The following is a 6378-nucleotide window of genomic DNA, read 5'->3' as shown; positions in this document are numbered from 1 at the left end:
GGTAGACCTGGTGTCCGCAGCAAGCCGTGAGTAGACCTGTTGCCCGTTTCATGGCTGGTTAGACCTGTTGTCCGCAGCAAGCCGTGGGTAGACCTGGTGTCCGCAGCTTGGTAGACCTGTTGCCCGTTTCATGGCTGGGTAGACCTGGTGTCCGCAGCATGCCCTGGGTAGACCTGGTGTCCGCAGCTTGGTAGACCTGTTGCCCGTTTCATGGCTGGGTAGACCTGGTGTCCGCAGCATGCCCTGGGTAGACCTGGTGTCCGCAGCTTGGTAGACCTGTTGCCCGTTTCATGGCTGGGTAGACCTGTTGTCCGCAGCAAGCCGTGGGTAGACCTGGTGTCCGCAGCTTGGTAGACCTGTTGCCCGATTCATGCCTGGGTAGACCTGTTGTCCGCAGCAAGCCGTGGGTAGACCTGGTGTCCGCAGCTTGGTAGACCTGTTGCCCGTTTCATGGCTGGGTAGACCTGTTGTCCGCAGCATTGAGTTGGTAGACCTGTTGCCCGTTTCATGGCTGGGTAGACCTGGTGTCCGCAGCATTGAGTGAGTAGACCTGTTGCCCGTTTCATGGCTGGGTAGACCTGGTGTCCGCAGCAAGCCGTGAGTAGACCTGTTGCCCGTTTCATGGCTGGGTAGACCTGGTGTCCGCAGCATGCCCTGGGTAGACCTGGTGTCCGCAGCTTGGTAGACCTGTTGCCCGTTTCATGGCTGGGTAGACCTGTTGTCCGCAGCATTGAGTTGGTAGACCTGTTGTCCGCAGCAAGCCGTGGGTAGACCTGGTGTCCGCAGCATGCCCTGGGTAGACCTGGTGTCCGCAGCTTGGTAGACCTGTTGCCCGTTTCATGGCTGGGTAGACCTGTTGTCCGCAGCAAGCCGTGGGTAGACCTGGTGTCCGCAGCATTGAGTGAGTAGACCTGTTGCCCGTTTCATGGCTGGGTAGACCTGGTGTCCGCAGCAAGCCGTGAGTAGACCTGTTGCCCGTTTCATGGCTGGGTAGACCTGGTGTCCGCAGCATGCCCTGGGTAGACCTGGTGTCCGCAGCTTGGTAGACCTGTTGCCCGTTTCATGGCTGGGTAGACCTGTTGTCCGCAGCAAGCCGTGGGTAGACCTGGTGTCCGCAGCTTGGTAGACCTGTTGCCCGTTTCATGGCTGGGTAGACCTGTTGTCCGCAGCATTGAGTTGGTAGACCTGTTGTCCGCAGCAAGCCGTGGGTAGACCTGGTGTCCGCAGCATGCCCTGGGTAGACCTGGTGTCCGCAGCTTGGTAGACCTGTTGCCCGATTCATGCCTGGGTAGACCTGGTGTCCGCAGCAAGCCGTGGGTAGACCTGGTGTCCGCAGCATGCCCTGGGTAGACCTGGTGTCCGCAGCTTGGTAGACCTGTTGCCCGTTTCATGGCTGGGTAGACCTGGTGTCCGCAGCAAGCCGTGAGTAGACCTGTTGCCCGATTCATGGCTGGGTAGACCTGTTGTCCGCAGCATGCCCTGGGTAGACCTGGTGTCCGCAGCTTGGTAGACCTATTGCCCGTTTCATGGCTGGGTAGACCTGGTGTCCGCAGCAAGCCGTGAGTAGACCTGTTGCCCGTTTCATGGCTGGGTAGACCTGGTGTCCGCAGCATGCCCTGGGTAGACCTGGTGTCCGCAGCTTGGTAGACCTGTTGCCCGTTTCAAGGCTGGGTAGACCTGGTGTCCGCAGCTTGGTAGACCTGTTGCCCGTTTCATGGCTGGGTAGACCTGTTGTCCGCAGCTTGGTAGACCTGTTGCCCGTTTCATGGCTGGGTAGACCTGGTGTCCGCAGCATGCCCTGGGTAGACCTGGTGTCCGCAGCTTGGTAGACCTGTTGCCCGTTTCATGGCTGGGTAGACCTGTTGTCCGCAGCAAGCCGTGAGTAGACCGGTTGCCCGTTTCATGGCTGGGTAGACCTGTTGTCCGCAGCATGCCCTGGGTAGACCTGGTGTCCGCAGCTTGGTAGACCTGTTGCCCGTTTCATGGCTGGGTAGACCTGTTGTCCGCAGCATTGAGTGGGTAGACCTGTTGCCCGTTTCATGGCTGGGTAGACCTGGTGTCCGCAGCAAGCCGTGGGTAGACCTGGTGTCCGCAGCTTGGTAGACCTGTTGCCCGTTTCATGGCTGGGTAGACCTGTTGTCCGCAGCATTGAGTTGGTAGACCTGGTGTCCGCTGCATACCCTGGGTAGACCTGGTGTCCGCAGCTTGGTAGACCTGTTGCCCGTTTCATGGCTGGGTAGACCTGTTGTCCGCAGCATTGAGTTGGTAGACCTGTTGCCCGTTTCATGGCTGGGTAGACCTGTTGTCCGCAGCTTGGTAGACCTGTTGCCCGATTCATGGCTGGGTAGACCTGGTGTCCGCAGCAAGCCGTGAGTAGACCTGTTGCCCGTTTCATGGCTGGGTAGACCTGTTGTCCGCAGCAAGCCGTGGGTAGACCTGGTGTCCGCAGCTTGGTAGACCTGTTGCCCGTTTCATGGCTGGGTAGACCTGTTGTCCGCAGCAAGCCGTGGGTAGACCTGGTGTCCGCAGCTTGGTAGACCTGTTGCCCGATTCATGCCTGGGTAGACCTGTTGTCCGCAGCAAGCCGTGGGTAGACCTGGTGTCCGCAGCTTGGTAGACCTGTTGCCCGTTTCATGGCTGGGTAGACCTGTTGTCCGCAGCATTGAGTTGGTAGACCTGTTGCCCGTTTCATGGCTGGGTAGACCTGGTGTCCGCAGCATTGAGTGAGTAGACCTGTTGCCCGTTTCATGGCTGGGTAGACCTGGTGTCCGCAGCAAGCCGTGAGTAGACCTGTTGCCCGTTTCATGGCTGGGTAGACCTGGTGTCCGCAGCATGCCCTGGGTAGACCTGGTGTCCGCAGCTTGGTAGACCTGTTGCCCGTTTCATGGCTGGGTAGACCTGGTGTCCGCAGCAAGCCGTGGGTAGACCTGGTGTCCGCAGCTTGGTAGACCTGTTGCCCGTTTCATGGCTGGGTAGACCTGTTGTCCGCAGCATTGAGTTGGTAGACCTGTTGTCCGCAGCAAGCCGTGGGTAGACCTGGTGTCCGCAGCATGCCCTGGGTAGACCTGGTGTCCGCAGCTTGGTAGACCTGTTGCCCGATTCATGCCTGGGTAGACCTGTTGTCCGCAGCAAGCCGTGGGTAGACCTGGTGTCCGCAGCATGCCCTGGGTAGACCTGGTGTCCGCAGCTTGGTAGACCTGTTGCCCGTTTCATGGCTGGGTAGACCTGGTGTCCGCAGCAAGCCGTGAGTAGACCTGTTGCCCGATTCATGGCTGGGTAGACCTGGTGTCCGCAGCATGCCCTTGGTAGACCTGGTGTCCGCAGCAAGCCGTGAGTAGACCTGTTGCCCGTTTCATGGCTGGGTAGACCTGGTGTCCGCAGCATGCCCTGGGTAGACCTGGTGTCCGCAGCTTGGTAGACCTGTTGCCCGTTTCAAGGCTGGGTAGACCTGGTGTCCGCAGCTTGGTAGACCTGTTGCCCGTTTCATGGCTGGGTAGACCTGGTGTCCGCAGCAAGCCGTGAGTAGACCTGTTGCCCGTTTCATGGCTGGGTAGACCTGGTGTCCGCAGCATGCCCTGGGTAGACCTGGTGTCCGCAGCTTGGTAGACCTGTTGCCCGTTTCATGCCTGGGTAGACCTGTTGTCCGCAGCAAGCCGTGGGTAGACCTGTTGCCCGTTTCATGGCTGGGTAGACCTGTTGTCCGCAGCATGCCCTGGGTAGACCTGGTGTCCGCAGCTTGGTAGACCTGTTGCCCGTTTCATGGCTGGGTAGACCTGTTGTCCGCAGCATTGAGTGGGTAGACCTGTTGCCCGTTTCATGGCTGGGTAGACCTGGTGTCCGCAGCAAGCCGTGGGTAGACCTGGTGTCCGCAGCTTGGTAGACCTGTTGCCCGTTTCATGGCTGGGTAGACCTGTTGTCCGCAGCATTGAGTTGGTAGACCTGGTGTCCGCTGCATACCCTGGGTAGACCTGGTGTCCGCAGCTTGGTAGACCTGTTGCCCGTTTCATGGCTGGGTAGACCTGTTGTCCGCAGCATTGAGTTGGTAGACCTGGTGTCCGCAGCATGCCCTGGGTAGACCTGGTGTCCGCAGCTTGGTAGACCTGTTGCCCGTTTCATGGCTGGGTAGACCTGGTGTCCGCAGCAAGCCGTGGGTAGACCTGGTGTCCGCAGCATGCCCTGGGTAGACCTGGTGTCCGCAGCTTGGTAGACCTGTTGCCCGTTTCATGGCTGGGTAGACCTGTTGTCCGCAGCAAGCCGTGGGTAGACCTGGTGTCCGCAGCATGCCCTGGGTAGACCTGGTGTCCGCAGCTTGGTAGACCTGTTGCCCGTTTCATGCCCTGGGTAGACCTGGTGTCCGCAGCTGGGTAGACCTGTTGTCCGCAGCAAGCCGTGGGTAGACCTGGTGTCCGCAGCATGCCCTGGGTAGACCTGTTGTCCGCAGCTTGGTAGACCTGTTGCCCGTTTCATGGCTGGGTAGACCTGTTGTCCGTAGCATTGAGTGGGTAGACCTGGTGTCCGCAGCATGCCCTGGGTAGACCTGGTGTCCGCAGCTTGGTAGACCTGTTGCCCGTTTCATGGCTGGGTAGACCTGGTGTCCGCAGCATTGAGTGGGTAGACCTGTTGCCCGTTTCATGGCTGGGTAGACCTGGTGTCCGCAGCAAGCCGTGGGTAGACCTGTTGTCCGCAGCATGCCGTGGGTAGACCTGGTGTCCGCAGCTTGGTAGACCTGTTGCCCGATTCATGCCTGGGTAGACCTGTTGTCCGCAGCAAGCCGTGGGTAGACCTGGTGTCCGCAGCATGCCCTGGGTAGACCTGTTGTCCGCAGCTTGGTCGACCTGTTGCCCGTTTCATGGCTGGGTAGACCTGTTGTCCGCAGCAAGCCGTCGGTAGACCTGTTGCCCGTTTCATGGCTGGTAGACCTGTTGTCCGCCGCCGGCCTGGAAGTACTCCAAGGGGTCGCTGTTTCTCGCTGCCTCCGGCTATGTCATCGTAGAAGGCGGCGTGCGCCACTGCGCCCCCTCGGTCACGTACATCGGTTCTCTTTCCGGCCTCCGCCGCTTCGGGCCCATCTGTCCGTATTATGGGAACGAGGTGACGGGCCGTATCCCCACAGGCTGTTGCCGTGCCTGTGTCCGTGGCGGAGAAGGGCGGACGCGCGTGCGGTCGCCAGGGCCAGAAGAACACCGCCGATGTCGGGGCGAGTCGCGTGGCTTCGTCCGGCTTCCCGTCTTACCCAGTTCGACTGGGACAGGTTAGCCCAGAGAGAGAGACCGATGCGATCCGAGAGCCGCTCCCCGGCCCAGGCGAGGCTGCGTGCTCAGTCGGGGGAGAAGCGAGAAAGCCCCCAGAGAGACCGATGCGATCCGAGAGCCGCTCCCCGGCCCAGGCCGAGGCTGCGGGTTCAGTCCGGGGGAGAAGCGAGAAAGCCCCCAGAGAGAGCGATGCGATCCGAGAGCCACCGCGCTCCCCCGGCCCAGGCGAGGCTGCGTTGTTCCAGGCGGGGGAGAAGCGAGAAAAAGGCCCAGAGAGAGGGCGAGAAAGCCGCGAGTGTGTCCCGCTCCGGCCCGGCTGCTGCCGGTTTCGTGACAACGGGGAGCCGGGCGCCCGCTCGCTCCCCCGGGGATGGTGGCGGGCGAGGCGGCGGCGCCTCGCCCCTTTTCTGCCCGGCCTTAAGCCGGGGCCCCGCCCGCTCGCCGGGTGCGGCATTTCTTCGGCTGTCGGTCCCGGTGCACGCTGGTGGCCGGCAGCCGGGGCTGGATTTCTGTGGGGCCGGCCCGGGGTTGTGTTGAGCCTGCCCGGGCTTTCCCTGGCCCCCCTCCCCGAGAGCCCCCCGGGCGTGGCTCGCTTGGCCGAGGTTGGCTGCGCCTCGTTTCCCGCTCCCGACCTGTGTTGCCAGAGTTGTGTCCGTATCGAAAGGGCAGCGGGGGACATGCAGTGGGGCGTGTGGCCTCGCCTCTCGGCTTCGCTTGCTTGCCTGCGAAGGGGGGCTCGGTGACGGGAGTGTCCGGCCCTGCCGTGTGTTGTTGAAGTCGTCCCCCTTCCTCGGCCCTAAGCCGGGGACCCGCGTGTAGCGGGCAGAATTTTTCCGGGGCGGCGGTCGGCCGCGGTGGCCGGCCGTGTCCCCCCCCCAGGACGGACCCCGCAACCCAACAGAGAGCGAGCGAGCGAGTGAGCCCCCGAGAGTGTGTCGTGGGCGGGGCGGCGGCGCCTCGCCCTTTCTCGGTATCGGCCGGGCGCGATCGAGGCACCGTGCCGGGGCGGCCCGTGGTGTCTGGCCTGCCCCGGCTGCCGTGGTTGCCGTTGCCGGCGGGGGCTGGGTTTTGCGAGCGGCTCCGTTCTTTTTTATTAAAGCGTGCCGGTGTGCGGGGCAGTGTGGGG

The sequence above is a fragment of the Sturnus vulgaris genome, unplaced genomic scaffold (assembly GCF_052056855.1).
Source record: "Sturnus vulgaris isolate bStuVul1 unplaced genomic scaffold, bStuVul1.hap1 Scaffold_182, whole genome shotgun sequence".
NCBI classification, from domain to species: Eukaryota; Metazoa; Chordata; class Aves; order Passeriformes; family Sturnidae; genus Sturnus; species Sturnus vulgaris.
The sequence above is the reverse complement of the archived record's forward strand: the minus strand, read 5'-3'. Positions refer to the sequence as shown.